The 12,415-nt window shown below is 40.0% G+C and overlaps 1 protein-coding gene across 2 annotated transcripts in view; it reads left to right on the top strand.

Annotated features, from left to right (window-relative positions):
- Window positions 1-12,415, top strand: part of DIS3L2 (DIS3 like 3'-5' exoribonuclease 2) — a 366,764-nt gene that overhangs the window by 142,384 nt on the left and 211,965 nt on the right. The gene's annotated exons all lie outside the window — the stretch shown is intronic.

The following is a 12,415-nucleotide window of genomic DNA, read 5'->3' as shown; positions in this document are numbered from 1 at the left end:
ACAATGGCCACGGTTGCCAAACTGTGGAAAGAACCAAGATGCCCTTCAACGGATGAATGGATAAGGAAGATGTGGTCCGTATACACTATGGAGTATTATGCCTCTGTCAGAAAGGATGAATATCCAACTTTTGTAGCAACATGGATGGGACTGGAAGAGATTATGCTGAAATAGGTCAAGCAGAGAGGGTCAATTATCATATGGTTTCACTTACTTGTGGAGCATAACAAATAACATGGAGGAAGGACATGGGGAGATGGAGAGGAGAAGGGAGTTGAGGGAAATTGGAAGGGAAGGTGAACCATGAGAGACTATGGACTCTGGATTCAGAGTCCAGAGTGCTCACCATTTCACCATGGAACCGCAGACTATGGACTCTGAAAAACAATCTGAGGGTCTTGAAGGGGCGGGGGGTGGGAGGTTGGGGAACAAGGTGGTGGGTATTAGGGAAGGCACGTATTGCATGGAGCACTGGGTGTGATGCAAAAACAATGAATAGTGTTATGCTGAAAAGAAATTTAAAAAAAACATTTAAAAAAATCTTTAAAAAAATGGGCAAAAAATACCCATGTATTACTGAAAAGGAAGAATTGTCATGTTCTACAGCTTAAGCATGTGGTTGAAGAGCTGGCATTGATCTGCCCCAGGCTTTGGCTCCAAGGTATTCTAGAGTATGAAGTCTTTACTGCTTATTGTTAAAAACTAACATAGTTAGATCCACTATTTTCATTTGGGTGTTTTTCCTAGTAATTAATTTTATTCAGAGAATTACAATTTTATTTTCCATTACAAATACTAGTAATTGCTCAAAGTGTCAGTAAAGAAAATCTTAGATTTTAATTTATTTGAATAAGAGTAGATTAAGAATGGGGTGCCTGGGTGGCTCAGTGGGTTAAACCTCTGCCTTCAGCTCAGGTCATGATCTCAGGGTCCTGGGATCGAGTCCACGTTGGGCTCTCTGCTCAGCAGGGAGCCTGCTTCCTCCTCTCTCTCTCTCTGCTTGCCTCTCTGCCTACTTGTGATCTCTCTCTCAAATAAATAAATAAAATCTTAAAAAAAAAAGAGTAGATTAAGAAAGATCCTTGGAAAAATTAATGAAACCTTTAAATATTTTTGCAAAAATAATTGTTCTTATGAATGTACTATAAATGTCAAACAGAATGAGACTATAGCATATAATTTTTAAAAAATTATGTAAAAATAGAAAAAGTAATAAAATTATGTTAAAATCCTGTTGTTCTAGTAATCTTTGTTCTACATAGTATATGCTCCCATCGATGACCCCAAATTTGTAACATGTTTTTATTTTTATAAAATAAAGGTAATTTTTCCCACCATGATCTATAAAATTTGGTTTCTACTTTTTCCCTTTTTATTTTATTTTTTTAAAGATTTTATTTATTTATTTGACAGAGACAACAGCGTGAGAGGGAATACAAGCAGGGGAAGTGGGAGAGGGAGAAGCAAGCTTCCAGCTGAGCAGGGAGCCCCATCCCAGGACCTGGGATCATGACCTGAGCTGAAGGCAGAGGCTTAATGACTGAGCCATCCAGTACCCCTGGTTCCCACTTTAAAGTAAATTTACTCAGGTTAATTTACCTGGGTGGCTCAGTCGATTAAGCGTCTGATTTAGGTTTGGTCATGATCTTAATGTCCTGGGATTCAGCCTCTCCTCAGGCTCCTGCTTAGTGGGGAGTCTGCTTACCCTCTCCTTCTGCCTCCCCCGTGTGTGTGCTCTCTCAAATAAATAAATAAAATCTTTTAAAAGATTATTGAAGACTCCAAATTGCTTTTGTGCATGTGAGTTATATCTATGAACATTTCTTTTAAAATTAAAACTAAGAAAACTTGAAAGTATTATTGCAAAATAAGTATACTTATTTCTGGTTGTGTTTCTGTGTACATTTAAGGAAAATTTCAGATTTCAAAATGATTTCTTCAGTGTTAATGAAATTATAGTAGATACAATCACAGTTGGAATACTGAGAAAAAAGTGGAATTAACCTCTAAAATGTACTCAATTATATTTTAAATCTAATATCTTAGAAAATTCTAGAAAACACAAGAATATATAAGCACACATTCAATTAGTCAGTAGAGCAGGGGTCAGCAAAGGTATTCTGTAGAGGGCCATACAGTAAACATTTTCAGTGTTGTCGGCCACACACACAGACAAAATACGAATGGACATGGGAGATTTGGCCTGCTGGCCAGCTTAGTTTGCTAATCCCTACTTTACACCCATGAGAGAGTAAGAGTGAAAACAACAAATAACATCTTAGAATTATTTTGAGAAGAGTCTTAATCTTATGGTTCCACCAACAGGGTCTCAAACCATGCGTGGAGAGCCACTGGTTTAAACTGTTGGAACTGATAGTTGCTGAACAGGATTTTAGTGTGTTTTAATTATTTTTTACTATTAGGAAATTCAACAGTTAGTTTCTTGCTTTAAGTGGTTATTGGATTGTTTTTCCCCCCTTTTTTGGTCCTGTGGGGTGCTAATTATAATAATGCAGGCTAAAATATATCACCTCAATCCCTTTCTCAGCTGTGGGGTGTTTTGGGGGGATGGTTTGTGCCCTGTTTCACTGTTTTGACGGTAGCCTGGTCTATGTACATCTTAATTTATCCAGCCTATTCACATGTGAATTATAAAATCTTAGATCCTCTTAATATGCCTAATAGTTTGTATGTATCATTATCTTGCACATTTTTAGAAAAAAACTTGAGTATTTTGTGGGTTTTTTTTTTTTTAAGATTTTATTTATTTATTTGACAGAGATCACAAGTAGGCAGAGAGGCAGGCAGAGAGAGAGAGCGAGAAGCAGGCTCTTTGTTGAGCAGAGAAGCCCGATGTGGGGCTCGATCCTAGGACCCTGGGATCATGACCTGAGCCGAAGGCAGAGGCTTTAACCCACTGAGCCACCCAGGTGCCCCTATTTTGTGGTTTTTGATACTAATTTGAAAGGAAATTTTTTTCTATCATTTTCCTTCAGGTAATTATTGATATATTAAAAAAAAACCTGTTGTTGGGGCGCCTGGGTGGCTCAGTGGTTTAAAGACTTTACCTTTGACTCAGGTCATGATCCCAGGGTCCTGGGATTGAGCCCCACATCGGGTTCTCTGCTCTGCAGGGAGCCTGCTTCCTTCTCTCTCTCTGCCTGCCTCTCTGCCTACTTGTGATCTCTGTCTGTCAAATAAATAAATAAAACCTTAAAAAAAACCCAACAACCTGTTGGGGTTGTTTTAGTGTATACTTTAAACTGGAAACCTTAATGAGTGCTCTTATTATTTCTAATAATCTTTTAGTTGCTTGTTTTGATTTTGCACCTTTGAATTTGCACCTTCCCTTCCTAATTTTGTGCTGCTTACTTATTGCCTAATTTCACTGGCCATTGCTTTAAGAACTATATTACATAATAGTGGTGATTGCCGTCTTCTGGACTTTAATGGAAATGCTTTCAGTAATAAACTCTCAAGTACAGTGCTGGTTGTTGGCTTGAGACCAAGTTAACCAACTGTCCTCTTTCTTTTTTACTAAAAGTTTCTACTGGAAATGGATGTTGACTTTTTTCTTTTTCAAGTGCCTTTGAGCTTCTTTCAAGATACTGTTTTTCCCTTTGGCTTATTTACATGGTAACATAAAACACTGAATAAATCTTGCATCCCTTATGTGACCATGCCCCTCATCTGGTCATGGTATATAGCATGTTTTCACATGTGACTCAATTCTGTTTGGTGATAATTTATTTGTAATTTTAGGGGCTTTGTGTAAAATGTGAGATTGGTGTGTGGTTTCTTTTTATTGTGCTCTTTTTGTTGTTTTGGTATTAATTTCTATTAACTTGATAGGAAGAATTGGGGAGCCTTTTTCTTAGTGCTTTGGGGCAGTTAAAACAGCATTGAGAATGATCAAATTTTCTCAATGATTGAAGCATTTAAAGAACTCATACTTGAAACATGGTCTAGGGTTTCTTTAGCTGTACCTTCCTCCATTACCAATGACCATTGTTTTCTGTAGGAATTTTTTTCCTTTTCTTGCATTGATTTAGATAGTTCATGTTTTCCAGAAAAATCATATATTTTAACCACATATTCTAATATATTGGAATAGAGTTGTACAGAATCTTTTCAGTTGTTTAATTTTGTCTGGATCTGTTATAACCTCTTTTAATTTTCCCCTCATTTTGAAATTGCTAGTCCCCTATTTTTTTAAAAAAAGATTGTATTTATTTATTTGAGAGAGAGAGGGAGATCAGGAGCAGGGAGAAGGGTTGCAGGGAGCCCGATGTGGGACTTGATCCCAGGACCGGGAGTCACAACCTGAGCCGGAGGCAGACGCTTAACCAACTGGGCCACCCAGGTGCCCTGTTTGATTTTTAATAGAAGTTTATTTTTTAGTGTTTTTATTTATTATAAGTAATTTCTATTTTTATCCTTTCTTTCTTTTTTTTTTTTTTAAAGATTTTATTTATTTATTTGACAGATAGAGATCACAAGTAGGCAGACAGGCAGGCAGAGAGAGAGGAGGAAGCAGGCTCCCTGCTGAGCAGAGAGCCCGACTCGGGGCTCGATCCCGGAACCCCGAGATCATGACCTGAGCCAAAGGCAGAGGCTTAATCCACTGAGCCACCCAGATGCCCCTTATCCTTTATTTCTAAGAACTCTCTTTTAGACATGTTAAATCTGAGGTGACCATGTGTAGTTGGAATGCAAGTTGAAGTTGATGAGAGAAGTTTGGGGTGGAAATATAGTTTAAAGGGACATTCATTCGTCAGTTAGTTTCTCTCTAAGACTTTTTTAAAGGGACTGTTACATAGAGGGACCTTCCCATTCTCTTCTAACCCTGGGTTCCCCTTCTTGAAAGCCAATAAATATTATTTATCAAATTGTCCCCTGACCTAGAGTCTCTGTAATCAATAGAAGCTCTTGTGGGTTAAAAAAAATTGTGTGTGTGTGTGGTAAAATACATAGCATAAAATTTGCCATTTTAACCAGTTTTACGTATACAGTTCAGTTGTATTAATTACATTCATGATTTTGTGCGACTGTTACTACTGTCCATCCCATAACTTTTCATCACCCTAAATAGAACTCTAGAACTGTTGAGCTGTGACCTTATTTCATCCATTGCAGCCTTTGATAACCACTAATCTACTTCCTTTTTATAAATTTGTCTGTTGTAGATACTTCGTAAAAGTGGAATCATACAGTACTTTCCCTTTGTGTCTGTCCTATTTCATTAAGCATGTTTTCACAGTTCACTTGTGTTGTAGCTTGTATCAGCATGTCATTCCTTTTTGTGACCAAATAGTATTACATTGTGTGTACCACATTTTGTTCATTTGTGGACGCATGAGGTTTCTACTTTTTGGCTATTGAATAGTGACTAATGCTGAAATGAACACTGGTGCACAAGCATCTTCATCCCTGTGTGCCATTCATTTGAACATATACCTAGGAGTAGAATTGCTAGGTCATCTGGTAATTCTCTATTTAGCTATTTGAGAAATGTGAGGTTTTTGAAAGGATTTTTTTGTTATGAAATGCATGGTTACTAGAAGGGTTAACAAAAACAAAAAATCATGATGAATTATAGGAAATCTTGAAGTAATAATAATTACATCTGTTCTTTATTGAAATATAACTGGAGCTTGCTCAGTTCTTTTTTTTTTTTTTTTTTTTTTAAGATTTTATTTATTTTTTGAGAGAGAGAGAGAGAGAGCATGAGAGGAGAGAAGGTCAGAGGGAAAAGCAGACTCCCCATGGAGCTGGGAGCCTGATGCAGGACTTGATCTGGGGACTCTGGGATCATAACCCGAGCTGAGGGGAGTCGCCCAATCAACTGAGTCACCCAGGCACCCTTGGCCAGTTCTTTCATCAGCATGTCCTTTTTACTTCCTCTTCCCATTTAGTATCATGGAATCACTCCTACCTACATGCCTTGTTTCTCTTTGGCGCCTCAGCAGGCCTAGGGGGCTTGGGTTTCAGAATATTACAAGTAATTTATTTTATAATCTGTACTCTGCCCCAGTCTATCTCTTCCTTATAGCACCTGGAATAGGAAAGCCTGTCAGCTTTCTTGCCCTTTTAACACAAAACTATTGCAATAGAAATTTAAATAAAAGGAAATAATCTATAATAAACTTTGTTCATGCTTTTATATGAAAATAGGAGTTTCCATGACTCTAGCATGCCCTTCTCAGTGGAGGTGAGTGAAGACTTGAAGGTCTCTAGAGTCCCCTTCCGCATGGCTCTTCTAGCACCCTTTTCAGTATGGTGCCCCTCATTCTCTTGCTTGCTGTCCACTTCTAACTTTATTCTTGGCTCCCTGGATTATTTAATAATCCACTTTTCTTGGGCTTACTGGTCATGAAAAGGGAAGATAAACAGCTTTTTGCGATGGTGTCATTTTTCTCCTTATTTCTTATCCCTTGTTCATTAGATTTCTGTTACCTTTGAATCACTCTCTTCCCAGTGCATCCACTCATCCCCTTCTCTGGTACTTTCTAGGTCAGGCCATTCCATACTAGTAACAAGTGTTGGATCTGTTTATAGTTACATTGTCATTGAAGTTGTAGAATTCTGGACCTGCATGGGGCCTACAAGATTCATGTGCTGTTCTTGACATGTGATAGTCTACCCCTAGGGTCTTTTGGTGGAGCACTTCACATTAATCATAAGTATTTCATAGCACTGAATGAAAATAGTAAATTTGCTTTCAGTAAGACTGTGAGATCAGCTTCACTTTTGTTAGAAATGATACAAGCCTACTATGGTAACAGTGACTTTCCCCACTAATCAGAAGCTCTAATTAACAGCTATATGTTTTTGATTAAAACAACAGCAGCAACAGAATAGCAGATTAATTTTCAATGCAGTTAAGTTACTAAAAATACTTCCAAGTGTGAGATCCTGGGCAAAAATTAATTTTTAAAAATGTGCTATAAAAAATCTGTTGTGATTAAAAGGTTAGAAACAACTGATCTAGTTCATTCCTTTTGTTTTACAGACGAGGAAACTGAGGCTCAGAGAAGTTACTTGGCTTGTCCAGTGTTCCACAGGAAGTTAGTGAGTTCATAAAAGAAAAATACCTTGTATTTACAGTAACAACAGACAATTTCTACATATGCATCATATTATTTAAAGAGCAAATCGTACCAGATCCATTGAATTTCTTACTATAAGAATATATTAGGCATTGTTTATTGCCCTCCCAATGTCTGTTTCACCTTTTCCCTTCCCATATGTGCCTAGATTTTCATCTGCTCCTTCCCCAGATCTTTGTACTTCAGGTGAAGTTGACCCCAGCTGCCAAGCTGAGTCTTGGTTGCCTTGTACCAGTTGCTTGGTATGCTTGCTTACCTTATGCCAACTGAACTTTCTGAAGAATTAGAAGTGTTCTGATCTGTACTGTCCAAAACCGTAGCCACCAGCCACCTGTGGTTGTTGAGTGTTTGACATAGGGCTATTGTGACCGAGAAACTGAATTTTTAATTGTATTTAACTTAAATTAATTTTACTTTAAACAACTATGTATGATTCGTGGCTACTGTATTAGACATTGTAGCTTCGTATCATTTCCTCTTCCCATAGGCATATGACCTTAGCAGTCTAATTGGGGTGATTCCTGCGCAGAGTTCTGGGTTGTAAGTAGTTTCCTGATGGATATCAACAGGAAACATTTATCTCTAATTGCTCCTGACAGCTGTTCTATGACTTGCTATTAGTGTTGTGAATAGAAGAATGGAGAACAGGAAAAAATCTGGGCCCCTCCTGCCATTAGTGGGTTGTAGATCCACTGACCCTGAAGCCTGCCTGCCTTTCCTCTGGACTTCCAGGCACATGAGCTACTGAGTCACTTTTAATATATATAAGCTGGTTTGTGTTGAATGTCTTGTCATTTCAACCAAGAATATCCAAGCAAATACGGAGGGCATTACATGCCAGTGTTACGCTCTTTGCTGCAAAAGAAAGATGATCAAAGAGTAAAAATCTAGATGCTTGTTCTTCAGGTGAACTTAGTCTATGAGACGAGTTACAGTAACAGTTACGTGTTCTGGGTCTTGCCTGGGAATGGAAATTGCCTTCCCTAAGGTGGGAAGTATAGTCTGCCCCTGTCCTCAGGGCCTTGGTTAGACCATGAGTAGACTCCTGGCCCAAAAATCTTCAACACATTGACTGGCCAGTGACCAGTGAGATTTTTTTTTTCTCCACAGCTTAAGGACTCTGGGGCTAAAAATGTGATATGGAATGATGTCTGGAGACACTTGGAAACAGAGGCTGCTAGTAATCAAGACAGTGCACATGGAGAAGAGGAACAGATTTGCAGAGAGAGGGAAGGGTCCATTCAGAGGGGGAAGGGCAGAAGGTGAAAGGAGGAGGGAAGATGAGGGAGAGGAAAAGAAAAAAAGTTTATTCTCTGGGCCATGAAGGATGAGTCTGGTTTGCCAGGTGAAGAAGGGTAGAAAATACTCCTGGTACAAACAGGGGCACAGAAGTGGATGATAAGTATTCACATCCTACAGTGTGAATAGAGCACTTCCCAGTGAGAAGTCTACAGAGGATGCTGGGAAAATAGGCACTGGTGGGGTTTTGCCCAGTTATCTGTGGCCATGAAGAGGCTGTGGTAGTGGGAGTCATGCAAGGTTGTTAAGGAAAGGAGACTTTTAGGAAGAGGGGAGAAATTGGGGCATGGCATGGGACTAGTTAAGACTAGAGGCACTTGAAGACCTGAGTGGTGGCAGCTGGAATACAGAAGAAGAGATTGGTTACCAAGATATTTCAGAACTAGAATTGGCAGGATTGGATGATAGATCAGATATGGGACTTGAAGCAGAGGAGCATTCACGAATGAGAGTAACTTGATATCTAGTTTAGTAACTGCATGAGTATTTACATTCTTAAATGAGAAAAAAACAAGATCAGTGGTGAGAGGGACTATGAATTCAGCTTTTGATCACATGTTGAATTTGAGTTATGTGAGGGTCATTCAGTTTATGACATCTAGTAGGCATCTGGAAGTAGAACTGTAGACCCAGAGGAGGGATGGTGAGAATTACAGATCTGAACAATGTCATCAGTTGGAGCTGTGGGAAATTGATGAGGTTATCAAGTAGCTGGCCCACAGTTGGAATTTACCCAGAAGTAGTCATTGTCTTATAAAACCAAGGCACAAACTGGTAAATAAGAAAAACCCAGGGGCAGAATTGGGGGTTGGGAAGTAGCTGATAAAGATTTTGAGAGTTTTGTAGAAGACCTAACAGAAAAGTATATGGAACTAAGAGGGAAGTGATGAGTATTTTCAAGAAATAAAGGGATACTTCTCTTTCCTTAGCAGGTATCGAATGATTAAGATGATTTTCATTTAAAAAGACTAATTCTCACAATTATTTAAAATCAACCTTTAGTCAAGGAGGCTCTCTCTCTCTTTTTTGCATTGAATTGAAAGAGAAAAGTTCAATTTGTTATTCATTGAACTGAGAAACTGAAAATCAGCTGTAGATGGGGACAGTTTTCATCTCCATTTCCCTCTACCTGGGACTTGGCACGATTGTCTGTGAAGTTTTCTGTTCTTTAGATTCTAAGAAGGGAAGGCTCAGTCAAGTCCATCTTCCCTAGTCATCCCTTTGCCCAAGCATCGTATTTAACTTGCTACCTAAGGTTTCCGATATTTTTTTTCTTCTGGTAGAGACCCTTTCATTGACACTACAGAGGATTACTTGCCTACAGGTCCATCTTCCTGGCATTGATTTCCCCTTTGGGTCACTCTAAATAATGTCCTTTCTTTCCTGAGAATTACCAACTAGGTTTTTCTAAGTCATGCAGTAACATGTCAGGGAATCTTTACTTAATAGAGCAGTGGTGACTGCAACCTTTTGAGATTTACAAAAAGCTGTTGAAGATTCTAACTAACCCTATGGGAAAAACAAAACAAAATTGGGTCATGTGGCTCTGGATGGGGAGAGAGAACTGACAGCTGTCCTACTCTGGGTATAGAATGTCCACCATTAAGGGCAGATCTTATTTAACATTTTATAGGAGAAAATTGTGCCTGGTTTTCAGATATTGCTTAAAAAGAAAAAAATTCAAACATGAATGAGTCACCCCATCCGTGTAAGTGGAAGCAGCCTCCCACCCTTGCATACCCTTTCACTAGCCCTAGAGTGAAAACTCAGCTACACAGTGAAGTCTCTCATCTCTGCTCCCATTAGCTGATCCCTCTTTGCCCAGTCCCCTCAACTCTGATTCATTTGCTTGAGCCAGAAGCCACAATAACTTATGAACTTGGTGGGCATGGCCTAGGCTCTGACACTGTTTTTGACCCTCCTATTTCAAAGCATCTTTAGTAGCAGGTGGGCTTACTCTGGTACACTGGGACCAGGATCCAAACCTGTCTAGTGAGGCCTGTTTGCATCTCTTACCAGGGAAGGGGGGATCCAACAAAATCTGGCAACACTCATAGTAGGGAGAAAAAGGTCCTGAACAAGAGCTTTTCCTAGTCATTCTTGTCTCCTACTGCTTCATTTTCCTTTTTATAAACACACACACACACACACACACACACACACACCCCTTCATCATAAATACTGGTCTCAACTTCTTCATAGATTCTTTCATAAATCAAATGAGGTAATGGAAGGGAAAGTATCTCACAAAGGTGAAAGCATAGCATCCCTTTATAGGCATTTCCAAATCTTTTTTTTTTTTTTTTTTTTTTTTTAAGACTGTTGCCTCTTGGAACAATACTTGTCCAATGAATCTTCCTGTGGAAGTTCTCAGACCACATCTGTGATGAGCTCTGATAGCTCTCTTTGGCAGTTCGTGCCCACTAGGGCTCTCCTGCCTGCCTCTCCAACTTATGTTCTGACACCTACCCATCCAGACTTTAGATCCAGCCAAGCTGGGCTTCGTTGAGTAGGAATATCACTCCTAAACCCTCCTTGTGCTTTTCTGCCTTCGAGCATCTGAGCCGCCTCTTTTCTGCCATGAATGCTGCCTAATTACTCATCTCCTGTGAAAATCATCCCTTTGGTCTTCAAATGACAGTTGTCATTTTACATGTGTATTAATTATCTATTGCAGTGTAACAAACTGCCACAAACTTAGTGGCTTAAAGTAACACTTGCATTTTTTGTGGGTCAGCATAGCATAAAAAGAAGTATATATTTGGCCTCTGCCCCCAGTTTTTGACTCAGAGCTCCTAAAACCCTGGGAATTTCCTTAGCGATAGAGGTCCTAGGAATATCTTTTGTTCTAATGTTTGGTCTGACCCTGGTTCGTGACACAGAGCTCCTAAAACCCCTGTAATTTCCTGAATGGTGGGGGTGATAGGAATGTCTTACATAGCTCCTAAATCCCTTGGCACTTGCCGAGTGATTGGAGCATCTATTGTTCTATGAAGCAGCTCCATGTGTGGACCCCTGCATAGCTTCAGGATGGAGGCTGGCTATCTAGAAAACCAAGCCATGATTAGAAACTTGACATTTTCAGCCCCACCTGCCATCCCCCAAGGAGGGGAGAAGGGCTGAAGATTGAGTACCAGTTGATCATGCCTATGTGATGAAGCCCTCAGAAAAGTTTCAGAACAGCAGGGTTTGGGCTGGTGAGTGGAAGAGTGGGGCACTCCACTGCGCAGGAACAAGAGCTCCTGCATTTGGGATCCTTCAGGACCTTGCCCTATATAGCTCTTCATCCCGACTGTTCATCTGTATCCTTTATTAAGTTTTTTGCACTAAACCAGTAAGTGTACATCCAGTGTTGCCATGAGTTCTGTAAGCCATTACAGCAAATTATTGAACCTGAGGAGGGGGATTATGGGAACTCCTCTCCCCAATACGTAGCCAACTCAGAAGTGTGGGTAACCTCAAAACCCACTATGTACATTTGGTGTCTGAAGTTGGGGGCAGTCTCATGGGATTGACCCCTTAACCGTGAGGTCTGTGCTAAGCCTAGGTAGGTAAGCATCAGAATTGAATTAAATTGTAGGACAGCCAGAGAATTAGGGAGTTGCTTGGTGCAGAAAACCCATGCATTTGGTGTCCAAGGTGTTGTGAGGAAACAAGGCTCTCCTTGAGTCAGGAATCTGGGCATGGCTTGGATCTGTCCTCTGCTTCAGAGTTTCTCGCAAGGCTGTAATCAAGGTGTCACTCATCTGAAGGCTACGCTTATGTGGTTATTGGCTGTATTAGATTCCTTGTGGGCTCTTGGGCTGAGGCCAGAGGCCGCCCTCAGCTGCTTGCTGCATGGGCCTCTCTCTGTGGCAGCTGTCTTCACTGGATCCAGTAATGGAGAGGGTCTGCTAACAGGGTGGGAGATATGTCTTATGTAATCTAATCACAGAAGTGACATTCCTTCATCTTGGCCATATTCTGTTAGAAGCAAGACATGGGCCCTTCCCATACTCAAAGGGAGG

This window comes from Mustela lutreola, chromosome 3, assembly GCF_030435805.1.
Source record: "Mustela lutreola isolate mMusLut2 chromosome 3, mMusLut2.pri, whole genome shotgun sequence".
Taxonomy (NCBI): domain Eukaryota; kingdom Metazoa; phylum Chordata; class Mammalia; order Carnivora; family Mustelidae; genus Mustela; species Mustela lutreola.
The sequence above is the reverse complement of the archived record's forward strand: the minus strand, read 5'-3'. Positions and strand labels throughout refer to the sequence as shown.